Source organism: Rhincodon typus, chromosome 10 (genome assembly GCF_021869965.1).
Source record: "Rhincodon typus isolate 14 chromosome 10, sRhiTyp1.1, whole genome shotgun sequence".
Taxonomy (NCBI): domain Eukaryota; kingdom Metazoa; phylum Chordata; class Chondrichthyes; order Orectolobiformes; family Rhincodontidae; genus Rhincodon; species Rhincodon typus.
Genome location: NC_063341.1, coordinates 75,574,913 through 75,590,487, shown reverse-complemented (window position 1 = coordinate 75,590,487; position 15,575 = coordinate 75,574,913).

The window sequence follows — 15,575 nt, the reverse complement described above, 5'->3', positions numbered from 1 at the left end:
ATGTTAAGGACCCAGGTTCAATTCCACCTTTGGGCGACCGTCTGTGTGGAGTTTGCACATTCTCCCCGTGTCTATATGGGTTTCCTGTGGGTGGTCCAGTTTCCTCCCACAGCCCAAAGATGTGCAGGCTAGGGGGATTGGCCATGGGAAATACAGGGTTAAAGGAATAGGGTAAGGGGGTGGGTCTGGGTGGGATGCTCTCCGAAAGGGTGGTGTTGATTTGATGGGCTGAATGGCCTGCTTCCACACTATAGGGATTCTGTGATTCTATCAGCCATGATCCTATTGAATGGCAGAGCAAGCTCAAAGGGTTGAATGGCCTCCTCCTATTTCTTACGTTTTTATAGGTTGGATCAGTTGACTGGTCACGTGTCACATATCATCATTAGGCTCATTTTTGATTCCAGCTTTTCATAGAATTGAAATTTTGCTGCTTTCCATAAGAAATAAGAACAGACATAGGCCATTCACTCCCTCAAGCCTGCTCTGCCATTCATTCGAATCCTGGCTGATTGGACAGTCCCCTACATGCCCAAAACCATGGTGAGATTCGAATTCCTGACCCCAGGAATTTGTCTGGGTTTTTTTATTCTTTCATGTGATGAGGACATCACTGGCTAGGCAGCATTTATTGCCCATCCCTAATTGCCCAGAGGGCAGTTCAGAGTCAATCACATTGCTGTGGGTCTGGAGTCACATGTAGGCCAGACCAGGTAAGGATGGCAGTTTCCTTCCCTAAAGGACATTAGTGAACCAGGTGGGTTTTTCTGACAATTGATAATGGATTCACGGTAATCATTAGATTCTTAATTCCAGATATTTTATTGAATTCAAATTCCACCATCTGCCATGGCGGGATTCGAACCTGGCTCTCCCAAACAATAGATTAATAGCTCATTGGCATTGCAAGTACACCACCAGCTGCCCTTAAACAGGCCTTGTGCGGGTAAGGTGGATTATGAACATTTTATGCCATCATGTCACAGGCTGTGCTACAATGATGATATCCTAAGCAAACCTCTGAAAAGTTACTTACTAAGTGTGACATGTCATGTGACATGGTGGTGCAGTGGTCAGCACTGGTGCCTCACAGCACCAGGGACCCTTGTTCAAACCCAACAGTCCATGTGGAGTTTGCACATTCTCCTTGCATCTGCATAGGTTTCCTCCTGCAGTTCGAAGATATGCAGGTGAGGTAGATTGGCCATGGGAAATGCAGTGTTACAGAGATGGGGTGGGTCCAGCTGTGGTGCTCTTCAGAGGGTCAGTATGTGCTCAACAGGCCAAATGGCCTACTTCTACACTGTAGGGATTCTATGACATTGTCTGTTTTGAGCTCAATCCACCGCTTCATCAATGTCCTCAGTCTCTAAGGGACCAATAATGTGATGACTTTTAAGTTGACTGCTCCACAATAATGAAAGAGTGACATTAGCTGATGGATGAAAACATGTTTCTTACAACACGATTGTAAGGAGGTCTGACTTTCTTCATTATTCCCTAAAGTTTCCACAGTGGGTATAACCTGTAGCCAGAGTCTAATTACATGTAATATACAGTAATTTTTGTTAAGTAAGGAATCCTGGTCTGGGCCTTCTGTCAACCTGGGTCTACAAGACAGGTCCATAAGGAAACCTTTGCACACATCAAAATCTTTAACTGTCAGTGATGACTCCAGGAATTTCAATGTGCTACCCCTGTGACAAGTCGTAGAAGAAGAATCATATTGGTCTCAAAATGTTAACTTCATTAGACCTGCTGAGGTTCTCCAGCACTTTCTGTTTTGTAATCGATTTACAAAGACTTTGCCCAACCTTTTGGCTTTTGTAACACTATTCTGAACCAGTCCTGCTATCTCTGAAGCTTTTGTGTACGTAAAACCCCAGGTCTCTTGTTCCTACATCCCACTTGAAAATAAAAGCACGTATCGGTTATGTTTGTTCTTCCTACACTTGTGTTTCTGTCCACAATGATCAATTTAGCATGAGATGCATGTGCCAGAAATCAACTTTTTTTACATTCATTCATGGGAATGGCTGGGCCAGCATTTATTGCCCATCCCTAAATGCCCAGAGGACAGTAAAGAGTCAACTACATTGCTGTGGGTCTGGAGTCACATGTAGGCCAGACCAGGTAAAGATGGCAGTTTCCTTCCCTAAAGTACATTAGTGAACCAGATGGGTTTTTCCAATAATCAACAATGGATTCATGGTCATCATTAGTCTTTTCATTTCAGGTAGGCGATGGCCTATTGGTATTATTGCTGGACTGTTAACCCAGAGACCCAGATAATATTCTGGGGACCTGGGTTTGAATCACACCATGGCAGATGGTGGAATTTGAATTCAATAATAATCTGGAATTAAGTGCCTAATGATGACCATGAAACCATTGCTGATTTCCAGGAAAAAAAAACACATCTGGTTCCCTAATGTCCTTTAGGGAAGGAAACTGCCATCCTTACCTGGTCAGGCCTACATGTGACTCCAGACACACAGCAATGTGGTTGACTCTTAGCTGCCCTCTGGGCAATTAGGGATGGGCAATAAATGCTGCCTAGCCAGCGATGCCCTCATCTCATGAATGAATAAAATATTATTTAATTCAAATTCTACCATCTGCCTTAGTGGAATTTGAACCTAGGTCCCCAGAACATGAATAGAGATTGATGTAAAAGCTCGGCTGGTTTGCGAGCATTTGTGGAGAGAAATCACAGAGTTAACGTTTTGGGTCGAGTGACCCTTCCTCAGAACATTACCTGGGTCTCTGGATTAACAATCCAGCAATAATATCACTGGGCCATTGCCTTCACTAATCATCACTGGTGAATTTTATTGTGTCAGTGTTGTGGACAGTTATGTAATGAAGGAAAGAATGTAACAGTCTTAGGAGCCTTTTGCTATTTATTGTGAATGTGTTATAGCTCTCCATAAAATAAGCAGAATCTTTCCACAGTTATGGCAAGAGATACGTTTATCACTGAGACACAGTACATTGCAGAAAGCTCATGGCCACTTGGCCCATCTGATCTGTGCTAGTCAAAAAACGAGTGACTCGCCTAATCCCACTGTCCAGCATTTGGTCTGTGTCCCTGCAGTTTATTCTTTCGAGGTACATTTATAAGCATCGTTTAAATGAGCTGAGGGCTTCTGTCTCCACTCCCCTCCCAGGCAGGGAGTTCCAGACCCTTACTGCCCTCTGAGTGAAACTAGTTTCCTCATCTCCCCTCTAATCATAGAATCATACATACGGAAGAGACCCTTTGGCCCATCAAGTCTATACTGCCAAAGCTACAAGGGTGGCTCAGTGGTTAGCATTGCTGCCTCACAGAGCCAGGGACCCAGGTTTGATTCCAGCCTCGGGTGACTGTCTGTGTGGAGTTTGCACATGCGTGGGTTTGCTCCAGTTTCCTCCTCTAGTCCAAAGATGTGCAGGCTAGGTGGATTCGCCATGCTAAATTGCCCATTGTGGGGTGGGTCTGGGTGGGATGCTCCGAGGGTCGGTGTGGACTTGTTGGGCCGAAGGGCCTGTTTCCACACTGTAGGGATTCTATGATTACATTAAATCTGTACTAGTCTTGCTTTCCCACCCTAGGCCCATAGCCTTAGATGATATGACATTTCATGTGCTCGTCCAACATAAGCCATAGGACCAGGAGAAGGCTGTCTGCTCTGCTGAGCCTGCTCCAACATTCCATAAGGTCATGGCTGATCTTCTCGTGTACACAGCTCACGACAACCCTTAATCCATTTACTGCTCAAAAATCCATCAATCTTTGCCTTAAAAACATTCAACAGGGTAGCCTCTACCATTTCACTGGGCAGAGAATTCCACAGATTCACACCCTTTGGGTGAAGAAGTTCCTCCTCAACACGGTCCTAAATCTGCTCCCCCTCATTTTGAGGCTGTGCCCCCTTGTTCTAGTTTCTCCCACCAGTCGAAAAAACTATCCTGCTTCTATTTTATCTATCCAAGCATTTTTTAAAGGTTGTGGTGTTACCTGTCTCAGCCCAGACAGAATATTCCATTCTTTGGGGGAAAGTAGAGAGGCCTGGTCACTCGAAATATATACTTGTGGTGCTCTTTTCTTTGGGGGCAGCAGTCAAATAAAAAGGAATTTCTTCTTGAATTCAACAGGGAGAAAGAAATGATTTCCTGTTCCTTTCTCAACAAAGTCTGAGATGATTGAGAAAACACAGTGTGGAGCTGGAGGAACACAGCATCAGAGGAGCAGGAAAGTTGATGTTTCGGGTCAGGACCCTTATTCACCTTTGGAGGAGTTGAATTTCTGAAGAAGGGTCCTGGACCCAAAATGTCAGCTTTCCTGCTCCTCTGATGCTGCCTGGCCTGCTGTGTTCATCCAGCTCTACACCTTGTTATCTCTGACTCCAGCATTGACAGTTCTTGCTATCCCTGTGCTGGTTGTGCTGCTCTCCTGAGATCTCAGCAAGTTACAGTGCACCTTGTCTTTGCTATCCGAACTAAACAGGCTGAGTGAGCGTGTGAGGCTTTACCCAGTGAGTATGGGTCCGGTGATTTCACAGGCTTACACCTTACTCCGCATTCCTACAGGATAGAAGATTTGGGAAAGCAATGAGACTCAAATACATGGAAGTAAGGTGGTCATTAGTGAGACTCTGAACTTGCTGCTTGAAGCTGAAGGGAAAAATTGGAAAAATATTTCTTGATGTCAAGATTCTGAACTTTTCATTTTCACTGTAGTGCCTTGCTGTTGCCCACAGTCGAAAATCCTGCCCCTGCCCAACCCACAGTGGAATTTGAACTTCCTATCTTTTGATCCAGAGATGTCAGTCCTTGCACGGAGTAATGGCAGACCGCACTAGCGACGTCGAGGGGAAAATAGGGGAAAAGTTTGCAGAATAACATCCAATTCCTATTTCTTGACATTATTTTCCAAAAACTCGCAACAAAGAAAAGAAAGTTTCTGGAAAAAACAATGCCTTGCAGGAAGTCACGGTGCTACCGCTCACTAATGAAGCAGCTCCACCATTTTAAAAGGAGCTGTAACTGTGGCAAGATCAGCACAAGTTAAAATGACTGAGTGAAGCTCCCATGCTGCTACCAGGCAAAATAACTTTGCAAAGGAAATGGCCTTCCTCATTAAGGAAGTCATGAAGAATGAAGGAAAGCTGTCTGGGAAGGGGAATGCAGAAATGATCCCCGGGGGCGAGAAATAAAAATCTACCACGAGATTATCAAGAAAGGGAGCAGTGTTTTTTCCTCCTTCATGGAGACATCCTGGAGTTCTGAAAGATGTATTCATCTCAGAACCAGACCTAAAGAAAAGAAGGCCAGATCCCCTGAAGCTACAAGGTCATGTTGAAGGCAGAGCCCAGGAAAATATTACTGCAATTTACCAGGGTGCTCTGTGGGAGTGTTTTCCAGGGAGCTAGCACTGAGGGGAGAGAAATATATCAAGCAATGAGCTGTGCAGAGTTGACAGACGAGAACTGAAGGAGGAGGAGAGGAGAAACAGAGACAGGCTAATGGGAAGAGCAAGAGTGCTGAGTCATGCACTGTGGGAGAAACAACAGCGACACCAACTCTAGGTCAAGGAGAGAGCGAGGGCCAAGAGATGGTGATGAGTCTGGGAGAAAGAGAGAGGAGGGGGAGGGGGAGCTAGCCATAAGTCTGGGAGGGAGACGGGAGAGGGATGGAGTGATGGTGATGAGTCTGGGAGAGAGAGGAGAAGGAGGATCAATAATGCGTAAACATTGCATGGTGAGGCAGAAGAGATTCCACCCAAAGTAAATCATGAGCCCGAGTGTGGATGCAGTTCAGGGAATTTGGTGGCCACGTGGGAATTCGGTGCAGAGGGGAACAGGGTGCATTTTGCTCACCTTTTACTTGGCTCACTCTTCCTAGTTCTTTAAACTTCTCCACAGCCACAACTCTGTAAGATGCCTGTGCTTCTCTGATTCTAGCCTTATGTTCATCTCCAGTTCTACTCACTCTGCCACTGGAGCTCATGTCTTTCTTATATTAATCATGGCACATGGCCATTGCTGGCTGGACCAGGATTTCTTGCCCATCCCTAGCTGCCCTTGAGAAGGTGGTAGTGAACCTCTGCAGTCCGTGTGCTGTGGGTTGACCCACAATGCCCTTATGGAGGGAATTCCAGGATTTTGACCCAGTGACAGTGAAGGAACTGTCAGGATAGTGAGTGGTTCGGAGGGGAACTTGCAGGTGGTGGTGTTCCCATGTATCTGCTGCCCTTGTCCTTTCAAGAGGTAGGATTTGGTGGGTGCTGTCTAAAAAGCTGAGCTGAGTTACTCCATGGAATCATTGAATCCTAGAATTGTACAGGGCCAAAGAGGCTCTTCAGCCCATCAAGTCTGTACCACCAAAGCTACATTAAGTCCACACTGGTTCCACTTTCCCAAAGTAGGGTCGTAGCCTTGAACGTCATGACATTTCATCTAATTCATCAAATTGATGGGATATACTGCTGCCACAATGCATCATTGGGGGTGGGAATGAATGTTGAAGGTGGTTGATCAGGTATTAGTCAAGTGACTAACTTGTCCTGGATGGTGTTGAGCTTCTTGAGTGTTGTTGGGGCTGCACCCATCCAGGGAAGAGGGGAGTATTCCATCACACTCCTGACTTGTGCCTTGTCGATGGTGGACAGGTTTTGAGGATTTAGAAGGTAAGTTACTGCAAGTGCCACAGTCTCTGACCTGCTTTTGCATCCACAGTATTTATGTGACTAGTCCAGACTAGTTCAGGTCAATGGTAATCCCCAGGGATACTAATAATGGAGGATTCAGGAATGGTAACTTCATTGAATGTCAAGGGGCATCTGTCTTCACAGTCTGGATACAGAGCTGAATTCCCTCCTTAAAACTGTCTTTCTCTTTCTATCAATATTTAAGATAGTTCATAACACCTAACCTATTGATCACGCTTTTGGTTACCTATTTCCATTAGTGGCTACCCCATTTCTCATTTGAGATGTTCCTGTGAAAGACTTTGGGATGCTTCATTACATAAAAGTTCTATATAACTGAAAATTCATGTTAGTCTGCTGGGTAAAGTACAAGGAAGAGTTAATGTTTGTGACATGCTGAGTCTAATGATAACACACAGCCTCTGGTGGAGGATCTTACAGTTGAACTCCGACATGGCCTCCTGATGGAGAAACACATGCCTTCCTCAACTCTTGTTAGTCACAGTTAGTTGTGTCTGAGAGTTACTGTAACCAGCATATTGCTACTGGGACGTGTTAGACCATATCTTATTGTTTTTAAATGCAGAAACAGGATGTTGGCGTCACAGGCTGGGACAACATTTTTTATCCCATTCTTAATTACCCAGCTAACACTCAACCGGTTTAACTGTGGGTCACATATAGGCCAGACCAGGTAAGCCTGGCAGATTTCCTTCCTCTAAAGAGATACTAATGAATACTAATGATGGGCTTTTTTTGTTTATAAGAATTCTTAATAGTTGCTTTTGTTTTACAACATTAGATTCAAATTTTGTCATCTTCAACGGCTGGGTTTGTCCTGACACCCCAGGAGCATTAACCTGGACCTTCAAGTGATATATTCACTGCACTACCATCTCTCCTTACCTAAAGCATGAGTCTCTTCGGCTGAGACTTACTCAAGATTCATCCTTCGCTGACCAGGCCCCTGAGATGAGTACAGGAGTGACAATTAGAACTTAGAACATAGAACAGTACAGCACAGGAACAGTCCCTTCAGCCCATCTTGTCTGCACCAAACAGGTTGTCATTCTAAACTAACCCCATGCTCCATATCCCTCTATTCCCTGCCTATTCACATCTGTCTAAATTCTATTGTATCTGCTTCTACTACCTCCCTTGTCAACACGCTCCCACCCTCTGTTTAAAAAACTTTCCTCACACATCTCCTTTAAACTTTCCCTCTCTCACCTTAAAACCACGCCCCCTTAGGATTTTTGACATTTCCACCCTGGGAAAGATACACTGCCTATCTACCCTTTTCATGCCTCGTAATTTTGTATCAGGTCACCCTTCAGCCTTCAATCCTCTTGTGAAAAAATCCAAGTTTGCCCAACCTCTCAAAATTGCTAATACACTCCAATCCAGGCAACACCCTGGTAAAAATTGAAGGAACTGCGGGTGTTGTAAATCAGAAAGAAAAATAAAGATTGCTGGAAAAGCTCAGCAGGTCTGGCAGCATCTGTGGAGACAAATCAGAGTTAATGTTTCGGATCGAGTGACCCTTCCTCAGAACATCCTTGTAAAGCTCTTCAGGATCGTCTCCAAAGCCTCAACATCATTCCTATAGTGTGGCGACCAAAACTGCACACAATACTCCAAACATGACCTAAATAGAGTCTTATACAGCCATTGGTAACATTCTGCTCCAACCAGAAGCCACCCGTGCTTGGTACTCAGATGTCATATCGTATAAAAAAAGCACTGACCACAAAAGTTGGAGATAACAAGGTATAGAGCTGGATGAACACAGCAGGCCAAGCAGCATCAGCCTTCCTGCTCCTCTGATGCTGCTTGGCCTGCTGTGTTCATTCAGCTCTACACATTGTTATCTCAGATCCTCCAGCATCTGCAGTTCCTACTATCCCTCGATCACAAAAGTTAACTCTGTTTCTCTCTGAACAGACCGTTTCAGATGTGTTGGGTATTCCTCCCTGTTCTTGTCTTCTTTCCAATTTCCACAGTCTGCGAAAACGGAGGAACTAATCTGTACTCATCACAGGAATATTTTCCTCTGCACAACATATCTGTCACCTTAAACCGCACCTTCCTACTTACAATTATCTGTTCTGATGCTTTGAGCTAAAACCAGTAATGTTATTACTGAGCACATCAATTCTGCCTGATTATTTCATAAATATATCTTGCCACCAGCTAATGAGTTGCGTACTTCTGTTCTTTTTCAGCACTATTTCTAATAACACAGTCAGCATGATGTCAAGCTCGCAATTTCAAAAAAAAACAATTTGCTCAGAGGGTACATTTAGAAAATGCTGGTGAAGGGGAGAAGGTAATGAGGAGGTCACCTGCAAAAGATAAATTAAATATCGGAAAGATTTATGTCTTTAACATTTCATTTCTGCAGCCTGTAATTTTTCCCGGGAGGGTTGTTGGTAACCCTCAAACCCTCAATGGTTTTGGAACTGCTTAAGACTTTGGAGATATGATCACAACATGATGTCAGATACCACTCTATGTTTTTGGATGCTTTTCAAGGTATATTTGTGCTGGTTGACTGGTTCATATGGAAAATGCTAACAACAGCTTTCTGACATTGTTACAGGCACTGACTTGAAACCTGGTTCTGCATCGCACACTAATCTATTGGCCATTGGCCTTCATCTACAGTCTGTCAGTTCTTCCATTTCATGGTTGTTGAGCACTTTCGTCCTGTTGAAACACTCAGCACGCCCAGCTATTTTTCAAAAACATGCATACATCCACAGGGCGCAACAGTGGCCAGACCAGCATTCCCATGACCAGGTGTGACACAGAGGTGGACTTGCAACTGTTCCAAATCAATAGCCTGCTCAGGCTGTCCCCCCATTATTCTTTGACTTCTTTAGCCCCAGTCTTCTGCCTCCACAAATAAGTTACCTTTATGAACTCTACTAGGCCCTAATCTCTCCTTAGTTATATCCTCTTGCACTTTGTGCTTTTTTTCATTTATTCACAAGGTGAGGGCATCACTGGCCAGGCCAACATTTGTTGCCCTTCCTTAAATTGCTCAGCGGGCAGTTAAAAGTCAACAACATTGTTGTGGATCTGGAGTCACATGTGGTTCCAGACAAGGAAAAGATGGCAGATTTCCTTCCCTAAAAGATATGAGTTAACAAGTTGAGTTTTTCCAACAATGGATTCATGGTCATTATTAGACTTTTAATTCCAGATTTTTATTGAATTCATATTCCACCATCTACCCTGGTTGGATTCAAACCCAGGTCCCCAGAACATTACCTGGGACCGTGGATTAACGGTCCAGTGATAATACTACTAGGCCATTGCCTCCCCTCTGGCATTCTCATGTTTCAGTTGCCTGGGTCCTGTTAGCTTCATGTTCCAACATATAGGGTCTACCTACAGCACATGGAATGCAGCAGTTCAAGGGTGACTTGGGACAGTTAATAAATACTGGTCCAGCCAGCGACACCCATATCCCATATAGAGTTCCCAAAAGGGTTTGGCGGTGTGCTACATTGCAGAATTTGGGGAGGCAATGACCTAGTGGTATTATCGCTGGACTGTTAATCCAGAGACCCAGATAATGTTCTGGGGTTTGAATCCCACCACAGCAGATGGTAGAATTTGAATTCAATAAGTATCTGGAATTAGGAATCAAATGATGACCGTGAATGACTGTTGGAAAAGCCCATCTGGTTCACTAATGTCCTTTAGGGAAGGAAACTGCCATCCTTACCTGGCCTGGCCTACATGTGACTCCAGCCCCACAGAAATGTGGTTGACTCTTAACTGCCCCCTGGGAAATTAGGGATGGGCAATCAATGCTGCTTAGCCAGTGATGCCCTTATCTGGTGAATTAATAAAGAAAAAGAAATTGTCAGCAAAGATGCAGCTCATGGGATGGAATTGAGAGGTAAAGCAAAGTGAAGAGCGATTGAAATCATGCAGCTGTGAGGTACAGTTGATTTTTGGACCGAAGAGAGGTATCTTTTAGAGGGTAGGACTAGGGTCCTTACTTTCCTTTCTCGATATCATTGAGCTTGATTTGGGTGTAATCATTACGACCTCAAAATCTGTGGATAACGCAACCTTAAAATTATTGTAAGCTATGGGGAGGATAGTGATAGATTGCAATGGTCTCACAGATAGAAGATAGAATTTTTCAACACGAAAAGTGGCCATTCAGTCCATTATATCTGTACTAGTCAACAAACACATTCTTATTCTAATCTACTCTAAACTGTCTAAGGACATTCACCAAGGATTCTGAGACAGCACCTTCCAGACCCACAACCACTTCCATCTAGAAGGACAAGGGCAGCAGATGCACAGGAACACCACCCCCTGCAAGTTCCCCTCCAAGTCACTCACCATCCTGACTTGGAAATATATCGCCGTTCCTTCACTGTCGCTGGGTCAAAATCCTGGAATTCCCTCCCTAAGGACATTGTGGGTCAACCCACAGTACATAGACTGCAGCGGTTCAAGAAGGCAGCTCAGCACCACCTTCTCGAGAATAAATGCTGGCCCAGCCAGGGAAATCCATATTCCATGTGAATTTAAAAAATCTCATTTTCTAGCACTCGGTCTGCAGCCTTGTATATTATGGATGGAGTTTAGAAGGATGACGTGTGATCTGATTAAGACTTACAGAATGCTGAGACACCTGGATAGAATGGACGGGGAGATGATGTTACCGCCAGTAGGGGAGATGAGGACCTGAGGGCACGGACTTAGAGTGAAGAGATGACTCTTTGGAACTGAAATGGGGAGGAATTTCTTCAGCCAGAGGGCGGTTAGTCTGTGGAACTCATTGCTGCAGAGGGCTGTGGAGGCCAAGTCATTGAGTATGTTTACAAAACAAACAAAGAACAAAGAAAATTACAGCACAGGAACAGGCCCTTCGGCCCTCCAAGCCTGCGCCGATCCAAATCTTCTATCTAAACCTGTCGTCTATTTTCCAAGGATCTGTATCCCTCTGCTCCCTGCCCATTCATGTATCTGTAAAGATACATCTTAAGTGATGTTATCATGCCTGCCTCTACCACCTCCGCTGGCAACACAGAGGGTGGTGGGTGCTTGTACTATTGAGTACAAGAGTTGGCAGGTCATGTTGCTGTTGTATAGGACTTTTGTTTGACCACATTTGGAATACTGCGTACAGTTCTGGTCACCACATTACCAATAGGATGTGGATGCTTTGGAGAGGGTGCAGAGGAGGTTCACCAGGATGTTGTCTGGTATGGAGGGCGCCAGCTATGAAGAGAGGTTGAGTAGATTAAGATTATTTACATTAGAAAGACGGAGGTTGAGGGGGGACCTGATTGAGGTCTACAAAATCATGAGAGGTATAGGCGGGGTGGATAGCAAGAAGCTTTGTACTCAATACCCCGTCCGATGAAGGAAAGGAATTTTTAAGTCAGAGATAGATAGGTTCTTGATTAGTGAGGGGATCAGGGTTGCGGGAAGAATTGAATTGGATTTATTGTACCAAGTACTCACATGAATGCAGTGAAAAGCCTACAAAGTCACCACTTACAGTGTCATCTTAGGTACAAGGTACCTAGGTACAGGATCTTAAGAACTAATTAGAAAATTAAAGAAATAAAAAAAAGTTCAGCATTACAGTCCTTCAAACAGACCATGCCAGGCCTCGCCTCCAGTCCTCACTGGGCCTTGCCTCCAGCCCTCACTGGGCCTCATCTTGATTCCACACCGGGACCTCACCTCTAATCCACAACAGGCCTCGCCTCCAATCCACACCGGGACCTCACCTCCAATCCACACTGGGGCCTCATCTCCAATCCATACCGGGGCCTCACCTCCAGTCCACAACGGGCCTTGCCTCCAATCCACACCGGGCCTCACCTCCAATCCACACCGGGGCCTCACCTCCAATCCACACCGGGGCCTCACCTCCAATCCACACTGGGGCCTCATCTCCAATCCACACTGGGGCCTCACCTCCAGCCCTCACCGGGCCTCGCCTCGAGTCCGCACTAGGCCTCGCGTCCAGACCATGCCGAGCTCAGCCTGGGCTGGCTGTTCTTTGCTGCTGGGCTATCTCACTCTCTGTCACATTGGATTTTTTCGCCCCATTTTGACTCAACTCCACCATGCCGGGCTCGCTGCCCTCCGTGCTGCACAAACCCACTCTCCACAGCAGGTAAGTCGCTTAAAGTAAAAATAAAAAAAGTGAGAGAAGAGCAAAAGGTGAGTGAAAGTGGACAGAGCTCAGGGTAGAAGCCCGCATGCTGCTCTGTTACTTGGCCATCATCTTCAGTGACGAAGACAGAAGGCAGGAGAATGGGGTTGAGAAACATCTTATCCATGACTGAATGGCTGAGCAGACTTGATGGGTTGAGTGGCCTAATATCTTACGGTCATATGGTCCATTCCCAACCAGTCCATCTACCTTTGTTCTCATGTACCCCTAGTCCCTCTGCTCCCACACTTACTTTAGAACCGTACCCTTCAGTCTGTATTGCCTATGCTTTTTCTACCTGATAAAATGCACCACATTGTGCTCCCCTGATTTAAATATTATCAGCAATGTCTCTGCTTGTTCCACTGTTCTGTCACCATTCTCTTGAATTATTGAGAAGTATCAAGATGAGCACTTGAAATACCACGGTAAGATATAAGATCATGAGATATAGAGGCAGAATCAGACCATTTAGCCCATCAGGTCAGCTCCACCATTTGATTGTGGCTGATAGGTTTCTCAACATCATTCACTTGCCTTCTCCTCATAACCCTTAATCCCCTCATTAATCAAGAGCCTCACTATCTCTGCCCTAAATACACTCAATGACTTGGCCTCCACAGTCCTCTGCAGCAATGTTCTCCACAGATTTCCCACTCTCTGGCTGAAGAAATTCCTCCTCACCTCCGTGCCAAATGGTCATCCCTTCACTCTGAGGCTATGCCCTCAGGTCCTAGTCCCTCCCACTAGTGGAAACATCTCCAAGTCCACTCAATCCAGGCCTCTCAGTATACTGTAAGTTTCAATCAGATCCCCCCTCAGCCTTCTAAACTGCATCAAGTACAGACCCTAAGTTCTCAACCATTCCTCATGTGACAAGCCCTTCATTCCCCAGGATCATTCTTGTAAACCTCTGGATCTCTTCCAATACCAGTATATCCTTCCTTAGATACGGGGCCTAAAACTGCGCGTAATATTCCAAATGAACGGAGCCCCAGCAGTACATCCGTGTCTTGTATTCTCGCCCTCATGAAATGAAAGCCAATGTTGCAATTGCCTTCCTAAATACCACATTGTATTCCATCTGCCACTTCTTTTCCTGATGTTATAGCCCCTCCAAGTCCTTCTGCAGTTTCTCTGCTTCCTCAGCATTATCTGTCCCTCCACCTATTCATGTGTCATCTGCAAACTTAGCAACGATATCCTCAGTTCCTCTGACTAGATCACTGTTGTTCATGACTGATATCAATGATTTGGATGAGGATATAGAAGGCATGATTAGTAAGTTTGAGATGATGCCAAAGTTGCTTGAATAGTGGACGGTGAAGAAGGTTATTTAAGAGTACAACGCGATCTTTATCAACTGGACCAGTGGGCTGGGGAAAAGCAGATAGTTTAATTTACATAAATGCAAGGTGAGACCAACCAACACAGGACTCACACAGTTATTGATAGGGCACTGGGGAGGGTTGTCACACAGAGAGGATCCAGATACATAGTGCAGATACATAGTTCTGATGAAGGGTCTAGGCCCGAAACGTCAGCCTCTCTGCTCCTATGATGCTGCTTGGCCTGCTGTGTTCATCCAGCCCTGCACCTTGTTGTCTCGGATTCTCCAGCATCTGCAGTTCCTACTATCCCAGATACATAGTTCCTGGAAAGTGGCGTCACAGGTAGACATGGTGGTGAAGAAGGAGTTTAGCACGCTTGCCTTCATTGGTCACAACATTGAGTACAGGAGTTGAGATGTCATGTTACAGCTGTACAAGACTTTTGCAAGGCCACAGTTAGAATATTGTGTACAACTCTGTTTGCCTTGCTATGGGAAGGATGTTATTAAACTGGAAATGGTGCAAAAACAAATTTACAAGGAAATTTACCGGGATTGGAGGATTTGAGTTATAACAAGAGGCTGGACTTTTGTCCCTGGAGCGTTGGAGGTTTATAAAATCATGAAGGGCATACATAAGGATCAAGGTCTTTTCCCTGGGGTGGGGGAGTCCAAAACTAGGGGGCATAGGTTTATGGTGAGAGGGGAAAGATTTAAAAGGGACCTAAGGGATAACATTTTCACGCAGAAGGTGGTGCATGTATGGACTGAGCTGCTAGAGGAAGTGGTAAAGGCAGGTACAATTACAACATTTAAAAGACATTTGGACAGCGACATGGTTAGGAAAGGTTTAGAGGCATACGGGCCAAATGCAGGCAAATGGGGCTAGTTTAGTTTGAGAAACTTCATCAGCATAGACGAGTTGGGATGAAGGGCCTGCTCCCGTGCTGTATGACTCTGACTCTAATGATCAAATGGACAATAAGGCATATAATATCCCATGCTTTTATAAATATGGTTCAAAAACAAGGATGTTAAGATGACACAAAAAGAGAAATTGCTGGTGAAACTCAGAAAGTCTGGCAACATCAGTGGAGAGAAAGCAGAGTTAACATTTCAGATCCAGTGACCCTTTTTCAGAACTGGACCTGTTTCTCTCTCCATAGATGTTGCCAGATCTGATAAGTTTCTCCAGCAATTTCTGTTTTTGATTCAGATTTCCAGCATTCCAGCTCTTTGTTTATTTTGTTTGGAATTTGAGATCAATCTGTACAAATCATTGGCTTAGCCTCAGCTGGAGGATTGGGCTGACAGACAGTCGCACTGTCAGAGGGTCAGTACTGAGTGAG